This window comes from Octopus bimaculoides, chromosome 6 (genome assembly GCF_046866305.1).
Source record: "Octopus bimaculoides isolate indiv1 chromosome 6, ASM4686630v1, whole genome shotgun sequence".
Taxonomy (NCBI): Eukaryota; Metazoa; Mollusca; class Cephalopoda; order Octopoda; family Octopodidae; genus Octopus; species Octopus bimaculoides.
The window spans coordinates 82,736,588-82,760,239 of record NC_142933.1 but is presented as its reverse complement, the minus strand read 5'-3'; the positions used below and the strand labels follow the sequence as shown (position 1 = coordinate 82,760,239).

At 37.1% G+C, this 23,652-nt stretch overlaps 1 protein-coding gene across 1 annotated transcript in view; it reads right to left on the bottom strand.

The window, feature by feature from the left end:
• The window catches only part of LOC106867500 (semaphorin-5A), a 313,387-nt gene that overhangs the window by 245,284 nt on the left and 44,451 nt on the right, over nt 1–23,652 (bottom strand). Inside the window, exon 2 of the mRNA XM_014912385.3 lies at nt 4,792–4,853. The gene's annotated coding sequence lies outside the window, so the exon portion shown is untranslated. The remainder of the gene's footprint in view (nt 1–4,791; nt 4,854–23,652) is intronic.

Sequence of the window (23,652 nt, the reverse complement as noted above, 5' to 3'; positions counted from 1 at the left end):
AGTTGAAAATTAGTGCAACGTCATTAGGGGGTGTGGTTCATGGCTAGAATGTCTAAGGTTACATTTTATGTAGGTATGTATGCTTGTGTGAATGTACAGATGTACGTGTGCGACTATACTAATGAATGTATATATATGAATGTACAGGTGAATGTGTGTCTACAAATCTATCTACGACTCTATGGATGTAAGGGTATGTGTCTACACAGGTTTTTCTGTTTCTTACTTATTTGTGTGTGTTTGTGTGTGTGTGTGTGTGTGTGTGTGTGTGTGTGTGTGTTTGTGTGTGTATGTTTGTGTGCATGTATGTATGTATGTGTGTAAATTTATCAACCAGTATCATATGAATGAATGTAATGTGTATTATCTAACCTAAATTTGTAGTGTGTGTGTGTGTGTGTGTGTGTGTGTGTGTGTGTGTGTGTAAATATATACACAAGAAAGTGGCAGAATAGAATCCTTCACAATATTTAGTTCAGTATCTCATCTTCTTTCTGAATACAAATCTTGCTTTTCGTCCCAATAAAACAAAAAAACAATGATATGAATACTCGCATAATTAATGAAGTCAGTTAATTCAGTACAACCTTCTATCACATTGTGGAACAGTTGGTGCAGATGGTCCAGTCAATAAGGTACTGGACAAACCAACAAAGACGTTGGCAGTTCAAATATAATCACCAATTCTGACAAGGGCTTTGGAGATGTTCTACAAAGATGCAACCACAGGGGCATCAAGTTAATATTTGTTGTTGGCACTCCATCGCTTACAACGACGAGGGTTCCAGTTGATCCGATCAACGGAACAGCCTGCTCGTGAAATTAACGTGCAAGTGGCTGAGCACTCCACAGACACGTGTACCCTTAACGTAGTTCTCGGGGATATTCAAGCGTGACACAGTGTGACAAGGCTGACCCTTTGAATTACAGGCACAACAGAAACAGGAAGTAAGAGTGAGAGAAAGTTGTGGTGGAAGAGTACAGCAGGGTTCGCCACCATCCCCTGGCAGAGCCTCGTAGAGCTTTAGGTGTTTTTGCTCAATAAAAACTCACAACACCCGGTCTGGGAATCGAAACTGCGATCCTATGACCATGAGTCAGTTGCCCTAACAAGTGGGCCATTGCACCTCCACCAAGTTAATATACAGAGTTATGAAAGTAGCCAAAAGAATTACAGAACAGCTAATTAGGAAAAGTATTAGTTTAGATAAGATATAGTGTGGGTTAATGCCAATACAAGATACTACAGATGCCCACTTCTTAGTGAGACGACTTCAGAAGCTGCTCTTAGCTAAGGGTGAGCATTTGTTGACAGAGAAGGCATTTGATAGGATTCCATACTCTCTAGTCTAGTGGTTACTAAGAATATGGATGCAGAATAATAGCTTATGAAAGCTGTGCAAGTCATGTACAGAAGGAATGTTGTCAGTAAGGGGAGAATTATCAACAAGTTCAATAAGGAATTCAGCATGCTGTGGGTGTTCATCAGAGCTCTGTTCTCATCCCCCACCTATTTCTTGTAGTTCTGCAAGTCATAACAGAGGGGTCCAAGACTGGCCATCTGCAAAGACTCCTATATGCCAACAACTCCTTTTTCCAACTCAGTTTTGAACATACTACAGTTGATGGTATAAACATGGAGAAGGTACTGAAAGTCAATTCCTTCATTGTAATCGTTTTCTTAAAAAAAAAAAAAAAAGAGGGCCTCTTGGGGCTATGAATACTGCTTCCTCTTCCAAACTAAAAAGTTTAAAAAAAAAAAAACATGATCTAGGGCATGTAGTAGTAGTAGTAGTAGTAGTAGTAGTAGTAGTAGTAGTAGTAGTAGTAGTAGTAGTAGATATGTGAGCAGTACTCTTTTACAGATTTTACTTAAACTTTGTAGAGGATCAGAAATTCATTAAACATGAAGAATTTTTTTCACCCTCAAGAGGAACTTCAGTGGGGGATACAAGTTTAGCAATGTTTTATGTTACATGTGTGGGGGTCCAAGAGGTAAGATCACCAGAGATTGTGAGACTCACCAGCTGAAAGAACACTGAGGGTTCTTAATTGAATATTGTCCTTGACTAGAGAGAAAACTGAACTACAAGATTCTTTATTCTTTTACTTTTTTAATCTTTTGCTTGTTTCAGTCACAGGACTGTGACCCAACCATGCATGAGTATTGCCTTAAAGAGCTTAGTCAAACAAATCAGTTCAAGTACTTTTCTTCTATAGCCTGGTACATATTCTACAGGTCATTTTTTTTTAGTAAACCAGTAAGCTACAGGGACTAAAACCAACACCAAGCTGGAGAGGTGTATATATATACAGACAGCCTGGAGTTTGTATATGTGTACATACAACTCAATGGGCTTCTACACATTTTCTGTCTACTAAATTCATTCACAAGACATAAGTCAGTCACTAGCTATAAAAGAAGAAACTTCTTCAAGGTGCCATACAGTGGGACTGAACTTAAAACCACATGGTTATGAAGCAAACTTCTTAACCACACAACCATGCCTTAACCTGGCTATAATAGAGTAGTGTACCTTATGAAAGAATACATCAAATCACCAAAGATAAGTAACTTAGTTTTTGTTAAACCAAATCAAACAACCAGAGATAAATTTCAAATATTTCATCAACATAACATTCAACAACACACCATAACAGTGTGGCTTATCTAAAACTTGAATAGGAGAAGCTTTTCTGTTTTGTTTTTTTTTTCTCCTTTCTTTCCTAAATTGTTTTCTAACCAGGCACTGTATAGAAGTTACATCAGAAATGTTAAACATGCAAGTTATTTAGCAAGACAACAGGCCACTGGCAGCTTGCTCTGTGTGACTTCAGGATTTCAGAATAATTTATAACACTTTATACCTTAGGAGAAATACACCCATTAGTGGGTATACACTTATACGTAGGTATACACACACAAACTACATTATATATATATATATATATATATATATATATATATATATATGTATATACATATACACACACACACATAAGCATACACAATAAAAAATGTATAATCATTCATACACAAAGGCCCTCATATATACACTTTAGTGTGTGTGTATGTATACATATGAGTGTGTACATGTGTATGCATACGTGTGTGTGTGTGTGTGTGTGTGTGTGTGTGTGCATATGTTTGTATGTATACATGTGTGTGTTGCGTGCAGATGTGTGGACTATGTTGCTGTGCACACGTGTGAGTATATGCATGTATGCACACACATATACACACAGGTGAGCATGCCTATGAAATATTTCCCTAAGACTCAATAGTATGTATGATACCTTTGTGTGTAAAGGCAGAATGAGAGGGGGGAAAAAAGGGGGTGAGACAGGAAGAGTGAGAAAGTTTAGGAGGACAAAAGAGAAAAGAAAGAAAGGAGAGCTTGAGGAAGGAGACAAAGAAAGAGAGAGCTAGGGGAGAGAGAGAGAGAGCGGGAGGAGCAAGCAATAGACAGGAAAAGAAGATATGGTGGGGAGGAGGTGAAAGAGTCAGGTATCTAAAGATAGTGAGAAAGAGAATGATAAAGCAAGATTAGAATGAAATAAGTAACAAGAAGCTATTTATTGAGAGAACATTGCTTTCTTTCAACCATGGTTGGTTTATTTATAAGATAAATTGGCTTTCATAAACAAACCAACCAGCCAGCCAGCCAGCCAAGAACCAAAACTAAAAAACAACATTTACACCTGTCTTGCTTAGACTACTGCTTTGTAGTCATTAAGGTCTAATGTTGTGCATTTGTGTATGCATATACACATATACATGCATGTGTGTGAGAATACATGAGCATATGTGTATGCATGTGCACACACACACACACACACACACACACATATTATATATCATGATCATCATCATCGTTTAACGTCCACTTTCCATGCTAGCATGGGTTGGTCGATTTGACTGAGGACTGGTGAATCAGATGGCTGCACCAGGCTCCAATCTGATTTGGCAGAGTTTCTACAGCTGGATGCCCTTCCTAACGCCAACCACTCCGAGAGTGTAGTGGGTGCTTTTACGTGCCACCGGCACGAAGGCCAGTCAGGAGGTACTAGCAACGGCCACGCTCAAAATGGTGTATTTTACGTGCCACCGGCACAAGAGCCAGTCCAGGGGCACTGGCAACGATCTCGCTCAAATGTCTTTACAAGTGCCAGGAAGCCGAATTCTGTCTGATCTGTGAATATGGATGCAGATGGATGGTACAACAAATCTGAAGATCCACCTTTGTTGCTCAATTTAATGGTCCAGTTTAAACAACTAAATACTCACCATTGAAAACAAAGACCCATTTGTTTTGTGTGTAGGTGTGTGTGTGTGAGAGTATGTAGGCATACACATGCACACACCATCAGTTCAGTACTTAAATGAAGTGCAATATAACCTTATGATAAATTATTATAAACTTAATACCAAGTTAGAAAGTACACATGGGTGTGTGCATGCATGCATGTTCTCTCTCTCTCTCTCTCTCTCTCTCAGATGACACAACTCTACTGCAAAAATAGTAGATAAACATCAGTGCAATAACATCAGAACACTCACACACACACATATATACACACAAACTCAATTATTTTAAAGTTCACATCTCAAAAAGAAAAAAAAATTCATCTGTTTATCTTTCTCACATTTGTAAATTTGTTTTGCTTTTGTGGTGGTACAAAGGCAGTGATATTCTGCTGCAGAGCCATTGCCCAGTATTGAAACCTTGTCACAAGCATTCTGGGCCAATCATTCATAGATATATTTAGCTACAATCAAAATATACTTACTTGTTGATTTTATGTAATGTTCCGGTGTAAATAAAGTAACATTGTAAAATCCAAGTGGTAATCTGGAAAATGAAAAAGAAAAGTTATCAATAAATGATAAAATCTGACAGACAAAATCATTGCTGGATAGAGATGAAGACTACAGCCTGAGAAGGTTAAAAGCAAATGAAATAGAAACAGAGAGAAGAGTAATGAAGAGCAAGAGAGAAAGGGTAAATATATAGAGAGAAGAGCAATAATTAGAAAAATAGAGAGGAGACAGAAACAAAGACAGACAAACATAGATAAAGAAAGGAGAGCGATGGATAGATAGAGAGAAGAGCTACCAGCTGGTGACAGAAAACAGTTAGATGAGCACAGACAAGGAACAGCTAGAAAATAGTAATAAAGATTCATAAACAGACAGACAGGAAATTGATTGACTGATAGACAGACAGACAGACATGATGGCTAGATACACCTACATACATGAACACTAACCGGATACATTTCATTTATCTTTTAGAAGAGTCTATAGCAGAAGACACTTGCCTAAGGTGCCGTACTGTGAAACTGATCTTAGAGCTATGTGGTTGGGAAGCAAGCTTCTTGCCACACAGCCATGCCTATGCCTAATATATAGAGAGAAGAGATGGTTAAACAGACTAAGAGACAAATATAGAATAATAGACAGAGACAAATGTAGGAGAGATAAAATAGAGACAAGCATGGGAGAGACTGACAGACAAGTAGACAAAGTTAAGCCTTCTGGTGAATGAAACGCCTTATTGCTTTTACAGTAAATCTCAATCACATAACAAAAAACAAAAACATTGCCAATGCTTTGTTTCAATTGCACACACCTACTCACTCATCTACGACCAGAGGCAATTTCTTGGTTGAGAAATTGTTTTTATAGCTGGATGCACTTCATATCTGCTGATGTGAAGTAGGAGTGGAGGAACTCATCAGACATTAAGGTAAAAGAAGGTCATTTTTGCTATTATTTAGCCCTTGCTCAGCTCTATGATTAAAGACATTCCAGTCATGACTATCATGCCTTTTTCTCTAGGCAGACTGCATTCAGGACTACATTATCCATTGTGTAACTTTTTCTCGAAGATGTGAGGATGTGATATAAAAGAGATATAGCTGCTATTTCTAGAAGGACAAACATCTATGTAGAGGCACCCTCGTTAGCAAAATAAGGAAGTGTGCATTACCATATAACCCAACTTAATAATGACTGTAGTTAAGATGGAACTTATGACCACTTACTTCCCAACACTAATATTTAGCAATCATTTGTGTGAACTCAGTAATAGAACGGCTTTCAAAACTGGCACTTAAAAGAAAGGAGCCTTAAGAGCTACATTTTGAAATTACATAGATCCAGGTTTGATCCTACTGTGCAGCACTTTGGGGAAGTGTTTTCAACAATTGATTAATACTTTTTGAGTGAAACACAACAAAGAAAACTAGGCAGTAGCCTTTCATACAAGTGTATGTGCACACATCTGTGAGTTTGTGTGTACATATATATATATAAATATGAGGTGGTGAAGCATGAGACGAGGTAGTGAAGCATGATCTTTGAACTTTGGGCCTCATGGAGGAAAAGACTAGTGACCAAGGCCTTTGGCAATATGCTGTGCTTGAGCAGAGGCATCAAGCCAAGTGAAATTATAGTCATGGCCAATGCTGGTGTCACATAACTGGCACCCATGCTGGTGGCACATAAAAAGCACCTTTTGAGCAATGGGCCTCACAGAGGTAAGGTGGTCAATGCTGGTGGCACATGAAACGCACCTTACGAGTGTTGGGCTTCACAGGGGCAATGGCGAATGACTGAGACCTTTGGCATTATGAGAAGAAAACCATCAAGCGAAGTAAAATCATAGTCATGGCAGATACTGGCATCATACAAATAGCACCCATGCTGATGGCACGTAAAAGCACCCATTACACTCTCAGAGTTGTTGATGTTAGGGAGAGCATCCAGCCATAGAGACCATGCCAAATTATACTGGAGTTTAATTATTGTGGAATAATGATTATAATTTAATACACAGAAGATGGAATATGAAATCGTGTGATGTTCATGCTTTTGTCAACAACATTAGCAACTTAAATGAGATGAAATTTTAAAACACCCATACCTCATTCACCACCAACTCTCAAATCAGCCCAAAGCCTGATAGCAGATGGGGGCTACAGTAGAGGCAAGAGTATGGTCTTGTCTTGTATAATTTATCCCTTCCATTCTATAGCAAAGTCATTCATTGGTCACAATAGTGGAGAGGCCAAGAGCTGGTTGTAAGGGGAGGATCAAATCTAAACAAATCCACCTGGAAGATAATTTGTGTTGACTGAGCAGTTGTTAAAGGAGGGTTCTTTGAAGAATAAACTAATGACAGTAGGGTGGAGAAGAAAGACAGACCAAATTTCCAGCCCCCTTTTTTTAAAAAAAGAAAAAAAAAATCCAAGTCCCTGCTACATATCATCTCAGCTCTACCATAGACCTAACTTTCTGCTCTGCTTACTTTAAAGCTATTCTTGTATGATATGCTGTGAATTTTCAATTACTAAAAGAATAGTTTATGTGACAATCAGTCATATAAACAAATCTCACAACACACACAATTATGTGTGTGTGCATGTATGTATGTGTGTGAGTGTGAGTGTGTGTGTGTGTGTAAGTATGTGTGAGTGTGTGTGTGTGTGAGTGGAGCAGATCATATATACAGACACACATGATGTATATAAATGTGTACATACACTTCTTATAAACTGTTACATATTTGCAGTGTGTATACATACACACACATACACACACAGAAACATGCACACACACACACACACACACATACACTTATGTATCAACAGTATCCAGCATTCTCTTAACAGGTTAAGAGAAAGTGTTAGAAAAAGTTACATAGCCTGTGACTTAGCCACGAAGATATGCCCCTATGAAAAGTGTGATATCTAGGTGCAAAACAGTACCCTACAACTTGGAACAAATATGTACACCCTTCCCCCTCTCCACCCCACCCCCACATACATTCCCAATTTCCCTATATTTTAAATAAATTCTTTGAGAAAGATGCTAATAAGCTTCAATTTTTCTGAGACTGCTGCTTCACTGAAAAAAACGTTACATCCTAACAACTTGTATGATGGTGTCAAGATGAGCTTTATAGAAATGCACAAATAAAGAAACAAATATATAGCATTAAAAAAATACTGCAATATCAACGATACAGGCCCCCTCATTTTGAACAAGTAAAAAAAAAAAAAAACCAGATGACCACAACTGGATCGTCTTTTGTTAAAGATCTAATCAATTATAGCTAACCAAGAGCAACACAACAACATATATATTTATACAGGCCATCAAGGTAGCCAGACACAAACAGCCTATTACAAGAAGTGGCATGCATGAGACATGGTTCATCATCAAATGGGTCACATAATCAAAAGACATCATCAAATGGGTCACATGACGCATGTTATTAAGAAAGTCTTGCAGGCTACAGGTTGTCCATCACTGGTCTATGCGGTCACTCGATCTGTTAGAAACTGCAATCAAATCTCTCTCAGATCACACACTATCGATATTCAAAAAGAGGACATGTTGGCTAATGCATTCCTAGATATACTGTGTCTGCATATGAGATAAGAGGATGAAACATTCAGTTTGATATGATTAAAAAGACAGACGATCACAACTGGAAGGCTTTCAGTGTATGTCTGCACTATCCGGGTTGATCTGAGGCTAAACAACAATAACAGTTATAGATGTTTCTAGCCAATGAGGAAGTTTTTATATTTATGGTTCTTAAACTTTCCTCACACACTTAGCCCCTCCTCTCTGTGTATTTCACCATTTATCCCTTACTCCTCCTGCAATAAAAAAAATTATTATTACATATAAAAGTCCATGTCACTGCTAAAACGCTAACTTGTATATGTATAAATTTGTGGTGCGGAGGCAGGGGGAATGAAGGATGTGGAAATTAAGTATTGGTACCAAATCAAAATACAAGGCAACAGAGATATGGATGGTGGTTGCAGGTTAAATTAACAAGATAAACTATCATCACAGCTGTGCTTTAGATTAATGATTTTTCAGAAATACACATAATAGCCATGTATGTATGCATTTATAGATATATGTATATACACACACACACACATAGATGCCAAGAATTTTATATCTTCACTCTCTATAATACAAACACAAGTCAAAAAACACACATATGCAACATATATATATATATATATATATATATATATATATATATATATATATATATATATACACACACACACACACACACAGATACATAGACATAGACATGTGTATTCACATATATATATATATATAATTCACGGCAGCTTTCGTCCTAATTTTGGGACTGCCATGTTGGCTTGGCGATAACTATTAATTTCCAGTACCGCTGTCGTAGTCTCCTTTAGAGAGACTTAGAAATATTAATAACTCTATTTCTGAAAACCAGTGGATAGATTCCACTGAAATTAGATAAATAACTTTCGAACAGATAGTCAGCAGCGCCGCCTGGCTAGGGCTTGGCTGCTCTGCATTGACAAGGGGCAACACCCTGAAACTAGTCTGCAGATGCCAAACCAGCAGGGGGACACTGCTGACCTCCCCTGTTCGAAGGTTATAAAGGACACAGGTTTCGTGTGTCACATAGCTAGCTAGAGGCGATGGCTTCTTGGAGCTAATTCACGGCAGCTTTCGTCCTAATTTTGGGACTGCCATGTTGGCTTGGCGATAACTATTAATTTCCAGTACCGCTGTCGTAGTCTCCTTTAGAGAGACTTAGAAATATTAATAACTCTATTATATATATATATATATATATATATATTTATATATATATCATATTTTCGAGTGAGATCGTTGCCAGTGCCCCTGGACTGGCTCTTGTGTGGGTGGCACATAAAATACACCATTTTGAGCGTGGCCGTTGCCAGTACCGCCTGACTAGCCTTTGTGTGGGTGACACGTAAAAGCACCCACTACACTCTCTGAGCGGTTGGCGTTAGGAAGGGCATCCAGCTGTAGAAACTCTGCCAAATCAGATTGGAGCCTGGTGTAGCCATCTGGTTCACCAGTCCTCTGTCAAATCATCCAACCCATGCTAGCATGGAAAGCAGACGTTAAACGATGATGATGGACCAGGAGGCGACACCAGTCTCCAATCTGATTTATATATATATATATATATATATATATATATATATATATATATATATGCACACACAGATACATAGACATATACATGTGCTCTTGTTATCATTATTATTATTTCCCTATCTTAATGTTCTGAGTTCTGCCAAGGTCAACTTTGCCTTTCATCCTTTTAGGGTCAATAAATTAAGTGCCAGTTGAGTATTGGGGGGAGGGGTTGATGTAATCAACTATCCCCCTCCACCAATTTCAAGCCTTGTGCTTATAGTAGAAAAGATGATTATTATTATCATTATTATTATTGTTATTATTATTATTATTATTATTATTATTATTATTATTATTATTATTATTATTATTATTACAAGGCAGTGAGCTGGCAGAATCGTTAGCACGCCAGATAAAATGCTTAGTCATATTTCGCCTGTCGCTAATTTCTGAGTTCAAATTCCACCAAGGTCAACTTTGCTTCTCATCCTCTTGAGGTCGATAAATTAGGTACCAGTGAAACACTGGGGTTGATGTAATCAACTAATCACTTCCCGCAAAACGGCTGCCCTTGTAGCAAAATTTGAAACCATTGTTATCATTATTATTATTATTGATACACTAGAAAAATTGCTAGTGTTGGGAAAAAGGGAACAACAATAAAACCTTAGGGGAAACATTCTCAGAGTGTGCAGTCATCTACATGCATATTCACATACACACATGCACTCAAGCCAATGAGGACACTGACTGGTCACTCAACTTGCCAGGAGCAATTGCCAAATCTTCCTCAAATCAAACACTACCTTTTTATTTACAGTAATGTAAAGACAGGATGATCCTGAGCGGAAAGCTTTTGATCATAGATTTGTTCAAAGTTTTACCTGAGACTAAACAGCACTCACAACATACATAAACACACACAAACACACACACATAGGTGACTTGATAGAATAAACATAATGACAGCAGCAAGATAATACGGTTCCAGTGTTGATGTTTCATGTATTCACTGTTCCACTCTAATACACATTTACCCTTCTCAATATACAAAGTATATCAACCATGAAATTACTTTTGCATACATGTCTCCTTGCATTAACATTAAACAGAAGGCATATATGGGGCTTTGCATTCAGATAAGGTTGGCTACATCCTACAATTTCTATTAGAAACAAAGCACCAGTCATAGTTTGGATGGCATAATCTGGTCAAGTTTGATTGTGTTAAAGTACAGATATTCTTTTATTCTTTCAGTCATTTGACTGTGGCCATGCTGGAGCATCACCCTGAAGGGTTTTAGTTGAGCAAATCAATCCCAGAGCTTATCTTTTTTTTTTAAAGCCTGTTACTCATTCTATCGGTCTCTCTTTGCTGAACTGCTAGAAACAGGGACGTAAACATATCAACACCAGTTGTCAATCAGTAGTGGGGGACAAACTCTCCCTCTTTCTTCCTGTTTCTGTTGTACCTGTATTTCAAAGGGCTAGGCTTGTCACACTCTGTATCATGCTGAATCTCTCTGAGAACTATGTTAAGGGTACACGTGTCTGTGGAGTGCTTAGCCACTTGCACGTTAATTTCTCGAGAAGGCTGTTCCATTGATCGGATCAACTAGAACCCCCATCCTCGTAACTGACGGAGTGCCACGACAAATCATCACATGGACAGGTGATAAGTGTTTTTTCTATGATAAAAGACTAAGAAGCCTAGAAACTGCTAACAGAAAGGTAAATGTAAATATTCTACTTCACTAGGCATTATCAGTGCGTGTGCATGTGTACACACACACACACACACACACACATCCACACAAACGATATATATATATATATATATATATATGGGGTGGGGGCTAAGCAATAAACACAAAAAGAAGACAAAGCATGAGGGATGAGTTTTAGAAAATGTATTAATTTAATGCTTGAAAAGGGAAAGTCTTGACGTTTCGGCCAATAATCATTCCTCAGAAAATGAGAAAAGTGGTGGAAAAAAGGAAAAGCAACAGGTGACTGTATACAAACAGACAGACAGAGATATCACCTGAAGAGAACAGATGATCCAGGGGAAATCTGAACTTCAAAAAAAAAATTTATAAAATAAAGCGAACTGGTTTTCGTCTTGACTATAGATAAGAACTCTTACGAATGGCAGAAATAAACGAAAAAAATAAATACCTAAAAAAAGCTTTAGTAACGTCTCAGACAAGGTGTTATAACTATAACACCTCCACCCTCATCATTACCATCACCACACCACCTCCGAAAGAAAAACTGGAAATTTTAAGAGACAAAACGACAATAAGAGGATCTGCGAATCAAACAAATTGTCGACACCGTTAAGCTTCGTCTCTTTACATCGTTCGGAGAATAATTGAGATTTACGCAAAAGATAAATACAATTTGAATCGCCCATTCTTATTACGAGACATAAAAATATTATATCGCCCGATCTCCCACAAGACCAGAACATAAATATATATATATATATAAATATATATATATATATATATATATATATATATATATATATATATATATATATATATATATATATATATATATATATATAATGGATGTGCTCTCACAGACGCGCGCGAGAGAGTGAGTGACTGTCTGGGGAAGGATAGGCAAGCCTGATACAATATAATAGACTTTAACATAAAAATGTTGCTTCTCTCTGTTTTTGAATCTTTCCTTTTTAATTCCATGGAAAAAAAAAATGTTCCACTGAATATCATAATATGTCTGAATTTAGCATTTAATGTACCGCACACATGTATCTCGATGTGTGTGTGTGTGTGTGTGTGTGTGTGTGTGTGTGTGTGTGTGTGCGTGCATGCATGCGCTTGGGTGGGTAGGAAGGTGTGTAAAAGTGGGTTAAATGAAGACAGATGTAAAACTCTTTTGGACACACTTATTTCAGAGAGTATCTGGAGATTCAGGTCTTGAATTTCTGGTATTTGCGCGCACGCACACACACACACACACACACACACACACACAAATTTCATTATTATTAATACATACATACATACATACATACAACTTGATATAAATATATCAAATAAGTGAAAAGAAAAGGAAAGAATGAGATTAGAAAAGAAAAATGAAAAGGAAAGAAAACGAGGTTAAAGAGAAAATATATTTGATAGGGTGGGGGATGGACGTGAAATCGTAAAATTTTTCTCATATGTCAAAACCATTTAGAAAGTATTGCTTACCATATTTGGTAATAAAATACCTTTTTTTTCTTTAACAATTATGGCAGTTTGTATGTTCCCCGTTTGAGGACAAGAAAACCACACAACACGCTTGCACATACACATATAGACACATACACATATAGACATATACAAACAGCTGATGAAGGAAATAAATTAATTTGCGTGAGACTGCCCTGTCAAAGGAGTAAGTTAAGTAGCAATGACCCGACGAGTTAGATAATGGATTTCCAAATTATGGATTGTGGCACAATTTTCACAGTGAAGATAATTTAACAAGGTCACAAAGTAATCGAATCAAACCTCGACACTTCTTCAAAGAATGCAACTTCACTAACGCCGAAACACAGGATACATGTATTAAGAAAGGAAAATAAAGTAGTCAATAGACGAGGCGTAAATAGTTAAAAAAAAAAACTTAGGCGAATGGAACATCCGACCATGCCAACTCCAGCATTTGGATTGCCTTATATTTAAAAACCAGGAGGTAGACGTTGTCTTTCAGTCTATCGGGATCGATAAAATAAGTATCAGTCATATTATAGGGGGTCGATGAAATCCCGCCAAATTTCAGGCCTTGTATCTGTCGTAGAAAGGATATTTAGGAACCAGGAAAAATGAAAGACAAAGTTGAATTCAACAGGATTTGAACATAAAACGTAAAAGCCGAAACAAATAACGCCAGGCATTTTTGTCCAATGCACTTACGATTCTATTAATTCACTCAGATAGGTATAAGGTTTAATTTAGACGAAGGGTTTAGTCGATTAAATTAGAACAAGCACTTGTCTAATATGTTATCTTCCCAACCACAAGGATGAAGTCAAAGTTGACCTCGGCATGATTAGAACTCAGAACCTAAAGAGTAATAACTAAATACTGCGTGATATTCTGTCCGACACTAATGATTCTGTAAACTCACAGGCCTCCTCATCACGACAACCAACACCTTCTCCAGCGTGCACGAGAGGGTGCTGAAAAGTTCCTGGCTTTGGATAAAAGAAAATACAGGAGGATCAGTTAATTATGATTTTATTCAACATATTCCTTTCTCAGAATCACACACATATTGTAGTGGTCCTTCAGTTTTTCTAATACCCGTAAAATGACTCGGAAGGTTTGGCCTCCAACCAAGCCTTTCGCGACACCCTTAAAGTCAGGGACTTTTCAGCACTCTCTCGTATATGAGAATGAATCAATCTACCAAGAAAAAAAAAATACAAGACAGAAATAAGGCACAGAAAAAATATTCCAGCAAAGAAAATCATAGTGAAGAAGATGAGAAAGAGAGTAAGTGAGAGGTGGTGCGAGAGGAAATTAAAGATAGCGTAGTGTGAACAATTTGTAGTTGGTGGAGACGTATTCGTTGTTATTATATTATATGACCGAAAGAAAATAGCTTTCAGTATATGTGTAATGCATGACAGAAAACAAAAAGATATTTCTATCTTTGTAGCGCAGAGTTAATGTTTTGGCAAACAAGATTTCAAAGGAATGGGATATATATACCTTAAAAGGGCCCCAATGCCTATGTACATACTATGTAGGTGTGTGTTTGGAGAACGGATAAGACTACCATTACTCGAATGTGGGCGTTGAGAATAGAAGTTTACACATACATACATACAATATATACATACTCCTTTCTCTCTCTCTCATATATATATATATATATATATATATATATATATATATATATATATATATATATATATATACATACATACATACATGTGTGTGAGAGAGAGAGAGAGAGGTAGGGTAAGAATCACTAACAGGTTTGATCTTGGATCTAATAAGACAACCACACACACACATATATGCGCGCGCATATATGGAGTGTTAGGCGATCATCTCTGACGAGCGTATGTTATATAACTGGTTTGTTGCCTAACACTCCATTATATAATTTCACGCGAAACTGATTAGTAAGACGAGCCGTGATGGATAATCAACACTATGAAATTCAGACAGTTATGTATATATATATATATATATATATATATATATATATATATATATATATATACACACACATATATATATATATATATATATATATATATATATATATATATATATATATATATATAAGATCGAAGGATCGAGTTGTAGGAAGAAAATTAGCTTCAAGTAATCCGTAGTAGATAAAACAAAAGACAAAAAAAACTTTCAAGGACAACAGTGGTTTATTGAGACGGAAGGTTGTGGATTTTTTGCTTATCGGGGTACGATAAATTGAAAAAAGTTCTTTTTATATTTCACGGTAGGCAACGAGGGTTTCCGGGGATGAGAATAAGAATACAAGAGTTAAGGGATGTAGTAGATAAGAACCGAGCTACATATGGTTAATAGTGAGTGGAACCTCGGAAGAGATAAATATCCAAGCGAGGTGTATACCGCAGGCTACTCTTCAGGCCAAGGATATCTTGATAAAATGGAAGTTTACATTGTCGCAAGGAGGTACATGTTAACAGATTCAATCAGAATGCGTAGAGAGCACAGTAGGAGTGGAGAATGTAGAGAGAAATTAGGATTAGAAGAAATAAAAAGAAAAAAACATAAGGGAGTGAAAAGAAAGAGGAATTTAAGCAAAGTGAAATAAGAGAAAAAATGTTTTATAAATGGTAAAGATACAGTGAGAAGTATGTAAATAACAATAGGGAAGAGAGAAAGACAGGGTATATGTGTATTATTGTTTTGAAGGCGATCTTTCGATACTAGTCCGAAATATCGGCCTTTTCCGTAAAAAGTGTCTTCAGCGATCTTTACCAAAGATTGGCTTTTCCGTAACACGCGCACGATCTTCACTAGGGTGTTAGGGTTAGGGTTTTAGTGTCAGGGTTAGGGTTTTAGTGTCAAGGTTAGGGTTTTAGGGTTACGGTTACGGTTACGGACGGAATTCCCTAACACAAACCCTAAAACCCAAACCCCTTCAAACCCTAAACACTAACCCTAACCCTAAAACCCTAACCTTGACACTAAAACCCTAACTCTAACACCCTAGTGAAGATCGTGCGGGCATTACGGAAAAGGCCGATTTTTGGTAAAGATCGCCGAAGACACTTTTTACAGAAAATGCCGAAATTTCTGACTAGTATCGAAAGCTCGCCGAAAGCATACTTGCGCAATTGTTGATGAGAATAAATATTTGTAAGAAATATGGGATCTTACGAATTCGCGAATATGTATTCCATGTATTCAAATCAATGTATATTGTTGTTCAGTCCCAGATCAGTCCTGATTCAGCAGAGATCATGATCTCAAGAGCATTCAAGCCATAAAGCAAAAATCGTCTACTTTCCTTCTTTACTTTTTTTAATTTTTTTTTTTACTATGTCGTTTGAAGGAAATTTGGTCACTATCTTTAAGAGGTGGAGCGATCCTGCACAGTACGTGCGCGAGTGTGTGTGTGAAAAAAAAAGGGGGGGGGAAAGAGGCACACTTTCAAAGAGTAAGCACCTGGGTTGATCTAATCGACTAAACAATTCAATATCGTGCCCCAATCCAGGGACTAAAACAAGTAAAAGAGGGTGTGTGTGTGTGTGTGTGTGTGTGTGTGTGTGTGTGTGGTGCAAGTGATCGTGCATATCTGAGTGGGAGTGAATGTGCTTAAACTAAATAAATCTAAAAAATATAAAGAAACATAGGTAGGCTAAGATACTTAAGGCAGTTACTAGTAGTAGTAGTAGTAGTAGTAGTAGTAGTAGTAGTAGTAGTAGTAGTAGTAGTAGTAGTAGTAGTAGTAGTACACGCGCGCCCGCACGCACGCACACACACACACATACGTACGCAAATTTATATCAATGAGATAAAGGGATATATACATCCTACTACTACAGGAGCAGGGACAAATGTTCGTTGTCTGGACACAAGTTTAATGGACGCTTTAGAAAAAAAAAAACACCGCCGTTTATATTTGACAGAGCCAGCCGACATCGCCTCTTCTTTATCATCACTTCATCAACGTAATAAACTGAAGATTTATACTACACTTTACACTGGATTCCCTTTCTCACTTCGAATTCAGTAGCTTGGGTGGCAACGTGAAGTGGACGGGTGAGATACAAGAATTTGTTTTCTTTTGTTTGTGTTCGTTATCTTTTATTATAATTTTGTTTTACTTGATATTTTATTTACTTATTTGTTTAGTTATTTATGTATTAGTTTTGATAGTTTTGTATGTTTTGTTTGTTATTTCTTAAATTCTGAAAGAGGGTAGGGGTGAAATAAAGATAGCAAAAAAAAGTAAGAAACGGAGGTAAAAGACAAAGAAACGATGAGGGATAGAAAAAAGACGATGAGAGAGAGAGAGAGAGAGAGAAAGAGAGACTAAAACTAAAGAGGTAATCTTTTATTTATTTTAGTCATTGAACTGCGGCCATTCTGGGGCACCGACTTGAACAAATCGACTTCAGTATTTATGCTTTTTTTTGTTGAAGCCTGGTAATTATTCTACTGGCGTCTTTTGTCGAACCACAAGTAAATACCCACACACATAGATAGGTAGAGACAGACAGACAGACAGACAGCTCGATCGATCGACAGATATGATAAGCGACCAAATTCACTCAAAAGACATTAGTCAGCCTAGGGCTATAGTACAAGACACCTGTGCAAGGTGATACCAAGTGGAATTGAACCCGAAACCACGTGGCTACAAAGCGAGTTTCTTAACCATACAACCGTTACCCATGAAGAGAAAATGATTAAAGAGAAAATAGATAAGGAGACGGGTAAGATATACTACTAGACTGATGAAGATGAAAGATGAGAAAGTGGGGGAGGGAAAAGAAAAGATGAAGACTCGCAGAGAGAAAAATAAAGGACTCGCAGACATGAAGGAATGAGAAAAGTAAAGCTGTAAACGAGAACAAAACGATGGAAACGGTATCAGATCCAAGCTACAAATTCTTCGTCCTATTGTTTTTCTACCATTCCCCTCTCATTCTGTCCCTTTTTTTCTAGGGTAATTTGATCAACTTGGTGCTTCCGTTTAAACAATGCTTTCTTTCCGCGGTTTTTCAAGTGTTTATTTATCTTTTATTATTTTTTTTTTACTTGTTTCAGTCACCAGATGATGGGGCACCGCCTGGAAGGGTTTTAGTCGAGCTTACGACTTTTGTTTGTTTGTTTTTAAAGCCTGGTACTTTTTCTATTGGTCTCTTGCCGAACAACTAATTTACAGTGTCGTAAACAAACCAACACTGGTTTCAAGCGGTGGGTTGGACACACACACACATATATACATATATATATATATCTGTAAAACTATGTGAGACTTATTCGGTAGCCACGATAAAACTCCGAGTTTCGGATGCCGGGGTGGGAAACCACGCCAACATCTCTTCAGTTATCCTGCCATTGAAAATTCCTATGTCTTTTCAATGGCCGGATAACTGAAGAGATGTTAGCGTGGGTTCCCACCCCGGCATCCGAAACTATTTGTGTGTGCCTGTTTTAAATAACTCAAGAGCTCGCTTACCAGCCACATGGTTCCGGGTTCAGTCCCACTGAGTGGCACCTTAGGTAAGTGTCTTCTACTATAGCTTCGGGCCGACCAAAGCCTTGTAAGTGGATTTGGTAGACAGAAACTGAAAGAAGCCCGTCGTATATATGTATATGTATATATATATATATATATATATATATATATATATATATATATATATATGTGTGTGTGTGTGTGTGTGTGTGTGTGTGTGTGTGTGTTTGTCCTCCGAACAACGCTTGACAACCGATACTGGTGTGTTTACGTCTCCGTAACTTAGCGGTTCGGCAAAAGAGATACGGTAGAATAAGTACTAGGCTTACAAAGAATAAATACTGGGGTCGATTTGCTTGACTAAAGGCGGTGCTCCAGCAAGGCCGCAGTCAAATGACTGAAACAAGTAAAAGAGTAAAAAGAGAGTAAAGAGTCTGCGTATAAACATGTTATTGTGAGGAACACAATACATATACAATGAACAATGAATACACATACATATCTGTTAGCATAAACGCATACATATACGTACGTGTACAAGTTGGTGTATGCAAAACGTATTGGTGGATGAGCAAGCGAATTTACGTGTGTATGTGTGTGTACATACAGGACGATAGTGTGTGTCATTGAAGCTTGAATCCTATCGCTAATGAGAGACTGTTGTATAATAAATGAATCGGATTCTTTATTTTCTGGCTGCTGAAATATAACATATATCGTTGGCCATGAACAGCTGCCTCCTTTCGAGCTCTGAGAGACACTTACTCATTTACTGTGATCTCTCCCCAAAGGTCGAGTTAAGTATCTTATTATATATCTTGGGTACTCTTTACTCGGTCAGAGACGTCACCGAGTGGTTTATTACCAACGTTTCAATGACACTACTCGACGAATAGAATAGTTTCGTGAAAAGATTAAGGATAGGCGGGTAGGGAAAAAAATGACCATTATGTATAATCAAATGGTCAGAATGATAAAATGTATTTTAATAAGGCCGGTAACATTGAGATAAAGACTTCGCAAGGAAAGAAATATATTATGTAATATGATAACAATGGTCAAGGTGTAAAAATTTAACCGGTGTAAAAATGAAAATTGAACTGCTGACAAAAATCAAGCGAAGTAGGAGCTTCTATGCAGCTTTTATATATATACTTATTTCAATCATTGGACAGTGGCAATGCTGAGGCACCACATTGAAGGGTTTTAGTCGAACATAATCTACCCCAATACTTATCTTATTTAAAGTCTGGTACTTATTTTGGTAAATTGGTATATGGGTTTCTTCTGCTGAACTGCTAAATTACAAGGACGTAAGCTAACCAACATCGGTTGTTAATCGATGGGGTAGACAAACACAAAGACACACACACACACACATACGACGGGCTACTTCAGTTCTCATCTACCAAATTTACTCACAAGGCTTTGGTCGGCACGGAGCTAAAGTAGAAGACACTTGCCCAAGGTTCCACGCAGTGGGACTGGCACTGAAACCATGTGGTTTGAAAAGTGAACTTCTCAACCACACAGCCATACATACACGCACACACACACACTCACACATAATCTATGCCTCTGCTTTTCCTTTTGATCAAAGGCTTGCTGAGCTGGGTCTAGACAACAACAACAACTACAATATCGCTGTGAATAGTTAATCTTCGTGCCACTATCACTACAAATGTAGTCATCTTCAATCGTGTCCGAACAAACGATTGTGACAAAGCAATGCCAGAAGCAGGAGTTTTGAACTGATGACTCAAAATAAGCTTGGACCCAGTATTCTTCCTCACATATGGGTTATATTTTCTTTTCTTCGTATGTCTATCAAAGTAAGGTCATAAAAACCGGAAGACGAAAGGTAAAATAACCGTCAATTTCAAAAGATTAATTTTAATATGTTTTGTAACAACGATTTCACTTTACCGAACAAAGTTGATACAATTCCTAATTTTGATTAATCCGATGATCTACTTACTATAGCTTAATCCCATAAAAATACGTTTTTGTACATTGAAAATAAATGTTTAACGGTGGGATAATGCTGGGTGGGGGTGGAGTTAAAACGTTTGCTTCTCAACCACGTGGTACTGGATTTGATCTCACCATGCAGTACTTTGAGCAAGTGTCTTCTACAGGGTGTTCACAAAGTCTGGGTACACGGAGTAAATAAAATCAGAACATAAACAATTAAATATAAGTATGTGTTAATCCCCATGTACCTAGACTTTGTGGACACCCTGTATAATAGCACCGGGTTGACCAATAAGACTTCCTTTTTTTTTTATAATCGAGATTTCAATAAATTTAACAATCCAGTGTGGGAGAAATAACAATTTCCCTTGGGATCACAACCCAGATCTTAAAATAGAAAAGACACATTCTGTACTGTAATCCTGAAAATACTAAAAGTCGGGAAAGTTACAGTTGGAATGCTTTTAAATCACAGAATTATAGATAAGTCTGTTGAATCAGGTCCAATATATATTATTTATTCTTCTATTTGTTTCAGTCATTTAACCGCGGCCATCGTGCGGGTGTTACGGAAAAGGCCGATCTTTGGTAAAGATCGCCGAAGACACTTTTTATGGAAAAGGCCGATATTTCGGACGAGTATCGAAAGATCGCCAAAAAGAGTAAATAGGGGATCATACTCTTTTACTCTTTTACTTGTTTCAGTCGTTTGATTGCGGCCATGCTGGAGCACCACCTTTAGTCGAGAAAATCGACCCCAGGACTTATTCTTTGTAAGCCTAGTACTTATTCTATCGGTCTCGTTTTTGCCGAACCGCTAACTAACGGGGATGTAGACACACAAGCATCGGTTGTTAAGCGATGGTGGGGGGACAAACACAGACACACAAACAAATATATATATATATATGTGTGTGTGTGTGTGTGTGTGTGTGTGTGTGTGTGTGTGTGTGTGTGTGTTAAGTTTCTTCCAGCCACCTTTATTATTTCAATTTTCACCAGATAATTTTTTTTAATGCATTTCTGGTGTAGTTTTGCATTGTGATAACGAAATAGGAAAAAAAAAATGATGCTAGTTTTGTTATCTGCATGCGAAACTATATCTGAACTACGTTTTAAAAAAATAATCTGGTGAAAATTCGAAATACTTCGAGTGGTTGAAAGAAATTTAACAAGATCCTGGACAGGTTTCATGATCGCCACCTTCAAGAAAAACTTTATACCAAGCATTGATACAAGCAACCTATCCAACCGTCCGTCTCATCTCCTTATCTTGTATATGTACTTACTTATGTTCTATTGCTTTCGCCACGTTCGGTTTGCCAAAATGTCGGATGATACGATAGAAAAACAAAAACGAAAAAAAAAAGAAACAACAAAAGCAAAGTGATGAATAATAATAAACAAAAACAAATAATTTTTTAATATTATTATAAGTACATACATAAAGAAAAGAATATAATAAAGGATTTTTTTTATCATTGTAAAAAGAATCGTTCGTTGTTTGAGAGACATTTATTTTTAAAGAGTTCAGAGGAAAAATAACTTGAGATAAGTGAACCAACAGTTGCGTGTGTCTATTATTATTAGCTTGGACCACATAACTTCGCTTTCTATCTCGTCTAATGTTTTGTCTATATAATCTCACGCTCTTTATCTATCTGTTTCTTCCCTACCACCACCACCACTTTCTCCATCTATCTTTCTCTCTCCCGGCCTATCATGTATACACCTTTCCTTTACCTTCATAGACATTTTACTCAAATTTTGTTGGTTGATTTTCTTCTTTCTTTCTTATCTTTGATGCAAAATTGTTTCTTTTTCTTTTTGTTATTATCTTTTTTCTTTTTGTCTTTCTTCCAGACTTCTTTCATTTCTAAGAGTATCTCCATTTGCTGCTGTTCCAAACATTGGCGTTATTATTACTTATACGTACTGCTCCCAACACCAATATCTCAAACATTTACCTACCGCTTTCGGGGTACTCACTCGAATATCTTCTCTCTTTTCTCCTTTTCACAATAAATAAATATAAATGCGTGGTATGTATGTATGTATGTATATATGTGTATGTATGCGGGGGACAAGTTTTAACAAATATTACATACATACATACATACATACATACATACATACATACATACATACTTAAGACATATATATATATATAATAATACAAAGAATATATATCTATGTATACACACATATGTACATACTTACATCTACATGTGTATATATATGCATATCAGGGTACAGGACGTTAGAACAATGAACTACAGACAACGGAACGAACACAGGAAAACGGAAAGCCACTTGGAATATTCCTTCATCAGCTGCCTCTATTCTAACCTGACGTTTCGAAGATAAGACAGAACGTACTCTAGAATAGTCTCTTCCTGAGTAGTGGATCAACCCACTACACAGAGGATTCCAAGGTGGCAAACACAAACCAAGACAGGAAAAATTGGACAGTGAAAACAACATTCAAAAGCCGTACGGCCAAACGCGAATCTGAGGTAGAACGCTAGTAATTCGTCTTGCCTTCACAGCGGCTGGAGTGAAAAGAAAGCTGATATATATATATATATATATATATATATATATATATATATATATATATATATATATATATATATATATATATATATATATATACGTGTGTGTTGTGTGTACGTTGTGTCTACGAAAGATCGTTTTTGTTTTATATGCGTGTGCGTACGCATATAAACGTATATATACGTTTTGCTTTACCTAACCCTAACCTGCTATAATGTGTAAAGTGCTGGGTGTTTCCTATAGCATCGCTTGGGGGAGGGTGTGTAGCTGTTAATGACATATATATATACTCAAATAGGGATTAAAGTAAAAACCCTCTTTACATACATTAGTAAAGCCTGGCTTGTATTATCCTTTAACTAAATGGAATTAGGTGGATATCTTATACAAACGTTTCCTGTTTATTCTTTGTCTTTGTAATGTCCCCTTTACCCATCA